This window comes from Balaenoptera borealis (assembly GCF_965194805.1).
Source record: "Balaenoptera borealis genome assembly, chromosome: 4".
In the NCBI taxonomy this organism is placed as follows: Eukaryota; Metazoa; Chordata; class Mammalia; order Artiodactyla; family Balaenopteridae; genus Balaenoptera; species Balaenoptera borealis.
Window position 1 is genome coordinate 53,954,557 of NC_138861.1, and position 13,226 is coordinate 53,967,782.

At 37.4% G+C, this 13,226-nt stretch overlaps 1 long non-coding RNA gene across 2 annotated transcripts in view; it reads right to left on the bottom strand.

Moving 5' to 3' along the window:
- The window catches only part of LOC309627478, a 60,372-nt gene that overhangs the window by 12,560 nt on the left and 34,586 nt on the right, over positions 1-13,226 (bottom strand). The window contains exon 4 of one of the 2 annotated variants that reach the window (XR_014243751.1): positions 13,003-13,104. The exons of the other annotated variant lie outside the window; for it this stretch is intronic. This is a non-coding gene — a long non-coding RNA (uncharacterized lncRNA). The remainder of the gene's footprint in view (positions 1-13,002; positions 13,105-13,226) is intronic. 2 annotated transcript variants of the gene reach the window in all.

Sequence of the window (13,226 nt, forward strand, 5' to 3'; positions counted from 1 at the left end):
ACACATTTTTAAAAGAAACACTTCTATGCACTTAACAAAAGTTTTCCTTAGATAGGAATCTAATATTAAGCTTACCTAAAAACTTTGTGCCTTATAGATCATTTCCCTCCCCATACAATGAGGTTGAGATCAAGTTTCTTTTTTTACAATTTTATTGCAAAGGTGAATTTCAAAGGGAAAGAAGTTAGGATATTTGGATTTTTTTTTGGCCTCGCCGGGTGGCTTGCGGGTCTTAGTTCCCTGACCAGGGATTGAACCCTGGGCCCCCTGCAATGGAAGAGCAGAGTCCTAACCACTGGACTGCCAGGCGATTCCCAGGATATTTCCTTGAAGAATCTGAACAGTTTGATCAATAGGAATTCTCTGAGTTATTTATTTCCAATTTAATAATTTTAGTCCATTAAAAAAGTTTTTACATGACAGTATAAGGCATAGTTCAGTTCTTTTAGCCAAATTAATTTGTTAGCTTCTAACATAATCATTCAAAGTAAGAATGATGAATTTGAATTGCTAACTAAATGTTCAAATAGTTGAATTAATGCATTTTGGCACAATGACACGGGCTTTGTGTGTAAAATACGTACATACATGAGAGTATGTAAGGAAAGAATTGAATCGTACAATTGAATTGGCTCCCTGTGGTTTGTGTTGGGTTACATCTCTATCATAACAAGTCATTGCTTGGGTCTGCCTGACTCATAGCACCAAGCTTTACTCTACAATTGATTGAATTGTGAATGATTTCTCAATGAGTAAAACAACTCTGTTATTTTTATTTTTACTTCGCTCTTTGTAAAGCTGACTTGAGTTTTTGTTTGATTATTGTTGCTGATTTTTGGAGTAGGCAGTCCTGAAAAGATGTGGATGTGGCTAGAAATTTTTAAAAATATATTTGTTTTCTAGTTTCAAAAAGTGTACATATTCATTGTAGAAAATGTGGAAAATTCAACAAAGCATGAGCAAGAAAGTAGAAATCACCGAAAATGGCACTATTCAGAGCCAGCCATTTCTATCATTCTGGTATAATTTTTTCTTCTTTTTATTTCCTATGTATATTTTGGTTTTTAAAATATGTACTACTTTGAGATCTATTTTTTCCTTGACATTAAACATTATTTACTTGTTCATCTGATAAGAATTTACTGTCTCAATTATATGTTTTTAAAGAGCTACAAGAAATTCAATATTGTCCATGTTTTACTAACTATGATCCACAAAAGATGGGAAAGGTATGGCTTTTTTTCTTTCTACTGTGTGTGCTGCCCTGATTCACCTAATTGATGTATCTGAATCATACCCAGTTGAATTTCTAAAGATTCTAAAGTTTGAAGAACTCCTTAGAATCAGGAATTATTGTCATTGTCTCTGTCTGTGAGTTACGAACCATTTTTTTACGTTAATCTTTTTTCAATTTATAGAACTGCTAGCCATCATCACTGACTATGGAAAGAATCTATAGTTCAATAAATAAATACCTAATGGCAAAAACTCTCTCTGTACAGTTTAAATAAGCTTAAATCATTAAATATTTTTATTAAAAATGATAAACATTGTATCTACCTTTTCCTTTATATTGGAATAAATTCAACAAATATTTTATAGAATCTATAATACACAGACATTGAGCAAGAGGATACAAGGATAAATATAACGTGATCCCTACTCACAAACAGCTCACATTCTAGTTGGGGACCCAGTCATGAATGTAATTATCTAACACTTACTTGGTGCTGTACTATAGCTATAAATAAATAAAGTGCTATGGCTGCTTAGAGGAATTAGAGATTAATGCTGATTGGGGACTGGGGGAAGTTTCACAGAGGAATTAGCATTTTAGTTTGCTTTAGAATTCCCTAGACAAGACCCTGATATCTTAGCATGAGGATTTATGTGCAAGTGGTTTATTAAGGAGGTGCTCCCAGGAGAAACTAGTATGGAATCTAGGGAAGCAGGACAAGGAGAGAAAGAAGCCAAGCACAAGGGCAAGATTTCAGGCAAGGTCTGGCAGAATGTAGCTTCAACTTGACACTGCAGGGTGCTCAGGAGTGTGTTTTATCTCAGAGTTGGCCTGAGTCAGACAGCTGGGTTTTCATGCTTCTGGACTGGTCAGTCAGAGCCAGAGTGATGCCCTGAGAGTGGGGGATAGGAGGTGAGGCAGGGGATAAACTTCCAAGCTCTCCGACCTCTTCCCCTTTGTGCACAATCTCTCCGGTAATTTCAGTACTGTCCTCTGAAGAGTCATAAGTACAGGCTATTAGAAGCAACACTATTGAATGTCTAACACTATTGTGTTAGACATTCAAAGGAAAAATGTAGAGTTTCAACAGATTTGGAAATAGGGAAAAACATTCTAGACCTGTGCTAGTCAATATATCAGCCTTTAGTCACAAGTGGCTAGTAGCTACTGTACTGGTCCATGCAGATATAGAACACTTTGCCAACAGAAAAAGTTCTATTGGACGGTACTCTAACTAGACTGAGAGTAGGATGAATAAAATCATGGAAACTTGGAAGAGCAAATAGTTTAATAGGGCCATAATGAAGATAGATGGCTGGAATACAGGCTGTGTTCAAATTTTAACAAGCTTTGGAAGCACTGATCCTATATCCTATATCACCTCCATATCTGGCCTTATGCTAGGTCTCTTTGTGCCCCTAGCTGAAGACCTGGTCTCTACTTTGGTCTCTCTTTTCCTTTGGCTCCTTCTCCAGCCATTTCTCTGTCACTTGTGCCACTGCCTACTTTCTCAGCTCTGGCTTGAATCTTAAATCCTGATTCAATAGTTTAGAGTACCTACCTAGCATTTTAAATTTCCTCCCTCTCTTATCAACTACTTCCCAGTCAGCTCCAATTTGTATATAAAGCCCACATTATACATATTAAGAACGAGGAAAGATAAGAGGTAGACTGAGGAAAATTGGGTTAATGGATTTAGGAGTCCCAACCATGTTGGGTAGACTGCATGAAAAGAACCAGTGGGGATGGAGAAATGAAAGAAACAAATGACAGGGGAGATAATTAATGGAATAAGAAAACGTTAGAGAACAAGAAAGTTTTAGGAAAACAGTCTTCCTTAATTTCCTGGAAAGAATGTATTTCCTGTCATCACTATCTGCTATAAAATGGAGACCAAGGCTATTGTACTAAGTCCTTGTGGTTCCTCAAGCTTTCTGTATAGAAAAATCTTAATTCCATCCTTTCCTCAACCTACATTTTTTTCTACATATGAATTTATAAGAGGAGAAAATGACAAGGCTACAAACTTAAAACATGGAACATTTTATCTTTAAAAAAATTAATTGTGGTAAAATACACAGCAAAATTTACAGTCTTGACAATTTTTGGTGTACATATGGTTCGACAGTGTTAAGTACATTTACATCGTTGTGCAATCAATCTCCATAATTTTTCATGTCGCAAAACTGAAACTCTGGGGGATTGGTTCAAGATGGCGGAGTAGAAAGACGTGTGCTCAGTCCCTCTTGCGAGAGCACTGGAATCACAACTAACTGCTGAACAATCATCAACAGGAAGACACTGGAACTCACCAAAACAGATATCCCACATCCAAAGACAAAGGAGAAGCCGCAGTGAGACAGTAGGAGGGGTGCAATCACAATAAAATCAAGTGAGGATTGATTGTGAGTGAGGATTCTGAGCCCCACCTCAGGCTTCCCAACCTGAGGGTCCAGCAACGGGAGGAGGAATTCCCAGAGAATCAGACTTTGAAGCCTAGTGGGATTTGATTGCAGGACTTCAACAAGACTGGGGGAAACAGAGACTCCACTCTTGGAAGGCACACACAAAGTAGTGTGCACATCAGGACCCAGGGGAAGAAGTAGTGACCCCATGGAAGACTGCACCAGACCTACCTGCTGGTGTTGCAGGGGTGGGGGGTAACTGTGGCTCACTGTGGGGAAAAGGACACTGGGAGCAGAAGTTCTGGGAAGTAGTCCTTGGGGTGAGCCCTCCCAGAGTCCGCCATTAGCCCCACCAAAGAGCTCCAGTGCTGGGTCGCCTCAGGCCAAACAACCAACAGGGAGGGAACACAGCCCCACCTATCAGCAGACAAGCGGATTAAAGTTTTACTGAGCTCTGCCCACCAGAGCAACACCCAGCTCTACCCACCACCAGTCCCTCCCATCAGGAAGCTTGCACAAGCCTCTTGGATAGCCTCATCCACCAGAGGGCAGACAGCAGAAGCAAGAAGAATTACAATTCTGCAGCTTGTGGAACGAAAACCACATTCACAGAAAGATAGACAAAATGAAAAGGCAGAGGACTATGTACCAGATGAAGGAACAATATAAAACCCCAGAAAACAACTAAATGAAGTGGAGATAGGCAACCTTCCAGAACAAGAATTCAGAATAATTACAGTGAAGATGATCCAGGACCTTGGAAAAAGAATGGAGGCAAAGATCGAGAAGATGCAAGAAATGTTTAACAAAGACCTAGAAGAGTTAAAGAACAAACACTTAGAAGAATTAAAGAACAAACAAACAGAGATGAACAATACAATAACTGAAATGAAAATACACTAGAAGGAATCAATAGCAGAATAACTGAGGCAGAAGAACAGATAAGTGACTTGGAAGACAGAATGGTGGAATTCACTGCCATGGAACAGAATAAAGAAAAAAGAATGAAAAGAAATGAAGACAACCTAAGAGACCTCGGGGACAATAAATGCTCCAACATTCACATTACAGGGGTCCCAGAAGGAGAAGAGAGAAAGGACCCGAGAAAATATTTGAAGAGATTATAGTCGAAAACTTCCCTAACATGGGAAAGGAAAGAGCCACCCAAGTCCAGGAAGCACAGAGAGTCCCAGGCAGGATAAACCCAAGGAGAAACACGCTGAGAAACATAGTAATCAAGTTGACAAAAATTAAAGACAAAGAAAAATTATTAAAAGCAACAAGGGAAAAATGACAAATAACATACAAGGGAACTCCGATAAGGTTTACAGCTGATTTCTCAGCAGAAACTCTACAAGCCAAAAGGGTTTTGCACGATATATTTAAAGTGATGAAAGGGAGCAACCTACAACCAAGATTACTATACCCGGCAAGGATCTCATTCAGATTTGACAGAGAAATTAAAACCTTTACAGACAAGCAAAAGTTAAGAGAATTCAGCACCACTAAACCAGCTCTACAACAAATGCTAAAGGAACTTCTCTAAGTGGGAAACACAAGAAAAGAAAGGGACCTACAAAAACAAACCCAAAACAATTAAGAAAATGGTCATAGGAACATACATATCAATAATTACCTTAACGTGAATGGATTAAATGCTCCAACCAAAAGACACAGGCTTGCTGAATGGATACAAAAACAAGATCCATATACATGCTGTCTACAAGAGAACCACTTCATACCTAGGGACACATACAGACTGAAAGTGAGGGGATGGAAAAAGATATTCCATGCAAATGGAAATCAAAAGAAAGCTGGAGTAGCAATACTCATATCAGATAAAATAGACTTTAAAATAAAGAATGTTACAAGAGACAAGGAAGGACACTACATAATGATCAAGGGATCAATCCAAGAGGAAGATATAACAATTATAAATACATATGCACCCAACACATGAGCACCTCAGTATATAAGGCAAATGCTTATGTACTGAGGTATGTATAAAAGAGGAAATCGATGGTAACACTATAATATTGGGGGACTTTAACCTCACTTACACCAATGAACAAATCATCCAGACAGAAAATTAATATGGAAACACAAGCTTTAAATGACACAATAAACCAGATAGATTTAATTGATATTTATAGGACATTCCATCCAAAAACAGCAGATTATACTTTCTTCTCAAGTGCACATGGAACATTCTCCAGGATAGACCGCATCTTGGGTCACAAATCAAGCCTCGGTAAATTTAAGAAAATTGAAATCATATCAAGCATCTTTTCCAATCACAACGCTCTGAGATTAGAAATAAATTACAGGGAAAAAGACGTAAAAATCACAAACACATGGAGGCTAAACACTATGTTACTAAATAATCAAGAGATCACTGGAGAAGTCAAAGAGGAAATCAAAAAATACCTAGAGACAAATGACAATGAAAACACGATGATCCAAAACCTATGGGATGCAGCAAAAGCACTTCTAAGAGGGAAGCTTATAGCAATACAAGCCTACCTCAAGAAACAAGAAAAGTCTCAAATAAACAATCTAACATTACACCTAAAGGAACTAGAGAAAGAAGAACAAATAAAACCCAAAGTTAGTAGAAGGAAAGAAATCATAAAGATCAGAGCAGAAATAAATGAAATAGAAACAAAGAAAATAATAGCAAAGTTCAATAAAACTAAATGCTGGTTCCTTGAAAAGATAAACAAAATTGATAAACCATTAGCCAAACTCATCAAGAAAAAGAGGGAGAGGCCTCAAATCAATAAAATTAGAAATGAAAAAGGAGAAGTTACAAGGGACACAGCAGAAATACAAAGCATCATAAGAGACTACTACAAGCAACCCAATGCCAATAAAATGGACAACCTGGAAGAAATGGACAAATTCTTAGAAAGGTGTAAGCTTTTAAGACTGAACCAGGAAGAGACAGAAAATATGAACAGACCAATCACAAGTAATGAAATTGAAACTGTGATTAAAAATCTTCCAACAAACAAAAGTCCAGGACCAGATGGCTTCATAGGAATTCTATCAAACATTTAGAGAAGAGCGAACACCCACTCTTCTCAAAGTCTTCCAAAAAACTGAAGAGGAAAGAACACTCCCAAACTCATTCTATGAGGCCACCATTGCCCTGATACCAAAACCAGACAAAGATACTACAAAAAAAGAAAATTACAGACCAATATCACTGACAAATATCGATGCAAAAATCCTCAACAAAATACTAGCAAACAGAATCCAACAGCACATTAAAAGGAACAGACACCATGATCAAGTGGGATTTATCCCAGGGATGCAAGCGTTCTTTAATATATGCAAATCAATCAAGTGATACACCATATTAACAAATTGAAGAATAAAAACCATATGATCATCTCAGTAGATGCAGAAAAAGCTTTTGACAAAATTCAACACCTATTTATGATAAAAAACTCTCCAGAAAGTGGGCATAGAGGGAACCTACCTCAACATAATAAAGGCCATATACGACAAACCCACAGCAAACATCATTCTCAATGGTGAAAAACTGAAAGCATTTCCTCTAAGATCAGGAACAAGACAAGGATGTCCACTCTGGTCACTAATATTCAACATAGTTTTGGAAGTCCTAGCCACGGCAATCAGAGAAGAAAAAGAAATAAAAGGAATACAAATTGGAAAAGAAGAAGTAAACTGTCACTGTTTGCAGATGACATGATATTCTACATAGAGAATCCTAAAGATGCCACCAGAAAACTACTAGAGCTAATCAATGAATTTGGTAAAGTTGCAGGATACAAAATTAATGCACAGAAATCTCTTCCATTCCTATACACTAATGATGAAAAATCTAAAAGTGAAATTAAGGAAACACTCCCATTTACCACTGCAACAAAAAGAATAAAATACCTAGGAATAAACCTACCTAGGGAGACAAAAGACCTGTATGCAGAAAACTATAAGACACTGATGAAAGAAATCAAAGATGACACAAACAGATGGAGAGAAATACCATGTTCTTGGATTGAAAGAATCAATATTGTGAAAATGACAATACTACTCAAAGCAATCTACAGATTCAATGCAATCCCTGTCAAATTATTAATGGCATTTTTACAGAACTAGAACAAAAAATCTTAAAATTTGTTTGGAGACACCAAAGACCCCGAATAGCCAAAGCAATCTTGAGAAGGAAAAACGGAGCTGGAGGAATCAGACTCCCTGAGTTCAGACTATACTACAAAGCTATAGTAATCAAGACAATGCGGTACTGGCACAAAAACAGAAGTATAGGTCGATGTGACAGGATAGAAAGCCCAGAGGTAAACCCACGTACCTATGTCAACTAATCTATGACAAAGGAAGCAAGGATATACAATGGAGAAAAGACAGTCTCTTCAATAAGTGGTGCTGAGAAAACTGGACAGCTACATGTAAAAGCATGAAATTAGAACACTCCCTAAACACCATACACAAAAATAAACTTAAAATGGATTACAGACCTAAATGTAAGACTGGACACTATAAAACTCTTAGAGGAAAACATAGGAAGAACACTCTTTGACATAAATCACAGCAAGATCTTTTTTACCCACCTCGTAGGGTAGTGGAAATAAAAACAAAAATAAACAAATGGGACCTAATGAAACTTCAAAGCTTTTGCACAGCAAAGGAAACTATAAACAAAATGAAAAGACAACCCTCAGAATGGGAGAAAACATTTGCAAACAAATCAACCGACAAATGATTAATCTCCAAAATATATACACAGCACATGCAGCTCAATATTAAAAAAACAAACAACCCAATCAAGAAATGGGCAGAAGACCTAAATAGACATTTCTGCAAAGAAGACATACAGATGGCCAAGAGGCACATGAAATGATGTTCAACATCACTAATTATTGGAGAAATGCAAATCAAAACTACAACGAGGTATCACCTCATACTGGTTAGAATGGGCAGCAACAGAAAATCTACAAACAAGAAATGCTGGAGAGGGTGTGGAGAAAAGGGAACCCTCTTGCACTGTTGGTGGGAATGTAAATTGATACAGCCACTATGGAGAACAGAATGGAGGTTCCTTAAAAAACTAAAAATAGAACTACCATATGACCCAGCAATCCCACTACTGGGCATATACCCAGGGAAAACCATAATTCAAAAAGACACATGCACCCCAATGTTCATTGCAGCACTATTTACAACAGCCAGGACATGGAAGCAACCTAAATGCCCATTGACAGATGAATGGATAAAGAAGATGTGGTACATATATAGAACAGAATATTACTCAGCCATAAAAAGGAACGAAACTGGGTCATTTGCAGAGAAGTGGATGGACCTAGAGACTGTTATACAGAGTGAAGTAAGTCAGAAAGAGACAAACAAATATCATATATTAACGCATATATGTGGAATCTAGAAAAATGGTACAGATGAACTGGTTTTCAAGGCAGAAATAGAGACACAGATGTAGAGAACAAACGTATGGACACCAAGGGGGGAAGTGGGAGGGTGGGGGGGGTGGTGGGATAAAAGAAAAAGAAAGATAAACTTGTTATTTAATATGGTAATAAAGTGTTTTTATGTGGGAAAAAGAAAAAAACTGAAACTCAGTACCAATCAAACAGCAATTCCCCATCATCCCCTGCCCCTACTCTTGGCAATCATCATTCTACTTTCTCTTTCTATAAAATTGACTATGTACTCTCGGTATCTCATGTAAGTAGAATCACAACAGTATTTGTCTTTTTGTGACTGGCTTATTTCACTTAGATAATGTCCCCATGGTTCATCCATATTGCAGCATGTGACAGAATTTCCTTCCTTTTTAAGGCTAGATAATATTCCATTGTATGAATAAGGTGAATAATATTCCATTGTATGTATATATCACATTTTGTTTATCCAATTATCTGTCAATAGATACTTGGTTTGCTCCCATATTCCAGCTATTATGAATCATACTGCTGTGTTCATAAGTCATGGAATTTTTACAAATAGCTCTTTTAGAATATAGACTTAGCTTGGTACCAGTCGTCATCTTCTTCAACATCACTTAAAATATATATATTAATAATCATAATGGGAAACTAAAAGCATGCCAAGATACTTAAAGGTATCAAAAGCATTGTTCTGGAGTCCAGATTCCTTATTCAGATATTTCCTTTTTTATGTTCTATTTCCAAGGCCCTACATTCATAGTGATTACAAATTCAAAAGGCTACTTTTTAAGATATTTAATATCTTACTCTGTTTTTAGGTTACCATTTTTAAAGAAATAATTCAATTATATTCTATATACTATGAGTTTCAAAGCAGAGAACACTAGTCTAACACGTTAGCATGATTCTCAAAAAATAAACATTGAAATAAAAATTGATTATGGGTAACATCTTATCTTACCAGAATATTCACTTAATCAGAATATAATATGTAGGTCAATGCTTACTGACTATACTGCAACCATAAAGAATTGTGCTTCAAAGGATGTGAACCCTTGTTTTAATCAAATGTTGAAAGACTAAAAATGGCATTTGTGTGTGGTTAATTTGGGATAGTATGTCCTCCGCCACATGCTAGAACAGCATTTCAAATAGGTCCTTTCAGGACTGAACTTAACCCCAATACATGAGGCAAATCTTTTTAGAAGGATGAAGAATTCCTCAGCCAATTCAGCCAAGTTTCACCAACCGTAATTTTTACTGTTATGAATGCCTTCTCTCAGGATTTTTGTTCCTTTTTTTGGGATCTGTTAAATTGCATGGTGAGGTGAGGTCTTTTTTGCACCACACACTCACTTGCAGTCCCAAACCAACTAAAGGCCTTGTAGCACATCTGTGTAGCTGATAAACAAGCTCACAGAACAGTCACAGGGAACAACAGAAAGCCCCGATATTCTAAGTGACAGTGTTCTCTTCAGTGTGGGAGAAGGAATGTGTGATATTGAATGAAATAGCAAATAACCAGGCATTTAAATGCATCACTTGGGCCAAAAAAAATTTAGTCAATCCGTTAGTTTCATTAACCAAAAGTGAATCACAGTACAGCTTGACTCACAATCTTATTTCTTTAGTCCTTTTTGGCTTGTCAAGGTATCGATATTTATATTCAACTTGTAACACCCCCGTATTTTTTTCTCCATCAAGGAGAAAGTGGTTATTATAATATCCTGATCTTCTACCTCTCTGTTTAAACTTCTCAGTGTGAAAATCAGCAGGGCTGCCTTCCTGAATAAAAAAGACTTGGTTTTATATTTTCTTCATCTCAGCACTCTTTAAAAAGAAGCATGACAGATACAAGGGACCAAAATTCAAAAATCAGAGCCTGCTGGCAAAGCTTGTGATCACGGCCAGCCAGCGTCCATGGTTTCCTACTAAACCCGTCTTTGAGTGGGTAACATCTGTTCTCTTTCATTCCAGTTCCTTTCCGAGGGATATAATTTTGTCACATGGGCGCTGTCGACCAAACCAGCCTGAACAGACGGTGAGTTGTATGACTGTGTACATGGGCAAGGGCCTCGGGAGGAATTTGAGGCTGTGGTACACAGTCACCCCAAATGGGGAGAGATTTCCTGGAAACTGAACTTTAGCCGAAACCCAGGAGTTTAAAAAAGGTAAGAAAGTAAATGTCAGCTTATACCACTGGAATAAGTTATTGACAGTGGATTATGGGGAAAAAAATCATAGTAATTATCTACACATCCCTATCAACTATGTCTTTTTTGTAATTTAATAATACTTCTCCTGGGTTTTAAAATGGTTTCTCAATGTTCATATTTGTGTGTGTATGAAAACAGAATATATTTTAAAAAATAAGTGAAAACATAAAATATAAAAAGTTTGATTGTCCAGTTTATTTTCCTGCCTACCTTTTTTGGGTTCACAAATTTCAATGGGAACTCTGTAAACTAATTTGTCACATGATTCTTACTGACTGGAGAACTGCAAAGGAAAGATATTTGCAAAAGATAAAGCATATCATTGTGTTTCTTTCTCCTTTTCTCTACTCTGAAACTATCTACTTGCTTTTAGGAAAGACTTTCTTTCTTGGTTTCACTTTGGCCAATATAACATATATGGTGGAGACATGTATAACTCCTGGTCTACATACTCTTAAAAATTTTCTCCTGGGAACATTCAGAAGAAAGTAGAGAAACATGAAAAATTATCATTAGACGCCTTTACTCAGAAGATCTGGGTTCAAGTTCCAGCTCAATTACTTAGCAACTTTGTGATCCTGAGTCTACATTCTAAGAATAAAGATACCTGTCTCACAAAGTTATTTTCTGGATTAAATGAGATGATGGATGTAAAGCACTGAGTAAGCTGAAACATACCACACGGATTTAAGACATTATCAATATAAGGTCTAGGTAGGTAAGCTCAAAAGACACCAAGCAAAGAAATTCATATTCTGGCCTTGAAAGCACTGAACTGATATGATATAATATGATATATATATATATAAAATATACTCACACACATGAATAATTCCTTGAGAGCCTCTAGATACTGTTTTGAACAGTATCTTTTGAACAGATCTGTTTTGAACAGATTTTATTAATCTCCTCTATAATCCTCTGAGGTACTATTCTCCCATTTTACAGATATGGAAAAATGCTTAGCTGGGATACCCTGGTTCTATTTCTAATAGGTGGTAGAATCAGGATTCAACCACTGGTCTTGATGGCCTGCTGTCTAGGCCTCTCTACCAGCTACTTATGATACACATTGTGTTCCCAAGAACTCTGTGAACTATTTTAAGAACTCCAGAAACCGTCTAATGATACTACCAATAGGTTCTTATGGCTCATGTTTGTAACAGATAGATATTCACAGGATTTTTGAGATTCAGAGCAGAAGATAATGAGGCAGTGTGCTTTAAGTACTTACTGTAAGCCAGACACAGCTCTAAATAATGTTTATGTATTGCTCATTTAATCCTTTTAACCCAACAACGTAAGCTGTTCTTTAAGGCCATCCCCATTTTACAAAGGAGGAAACTGCAGCAAAAAGAGGCTAAGTAGGGCATCCCTGATGGCACAGTGGTTGAGAATCTGCCTGCCAATGCAGGGGACACGGGTTCGAGCCCTGGTCTGGGAAGATCCCACATGCCGCGGAACAACTGGGCCCGTGAGCCACAATTGCTGAGCCTGCGCGTCTGGAGCCTGTGCTCCGCAACAAGAGAGGCCGCGACAGTGAGAGGCCCGCGCACTGCGATGAAGAGTGGCCCCCACTTGCCGCAACTAGAGAAAGCCCTCGCACAGAAACGAAGACCCAACACAGCTAAAAATTAATTAATTAATTAATTAATAGAATGTTTGAAAAAAAAAAAAAAAGAGGCTAAGTAACTCGCCCAGAGCTGCACAGCTGGTGAGAGGAAGAAGAGGTCCTTGAACATGCACAGTATGGCTCCAGAGGCCCAAATTCTTAACCACGACACTGTGCATCTGATGGTCTGTGGAAGTAAAAGCATGGACGTAGACTACTTGATTCACATTACTCGATCCTAAGCAATATAACTTCAATTTTGTTGTCATTCTTTTCAAGTCATCATTTACTCTGCAGAAAACATATACA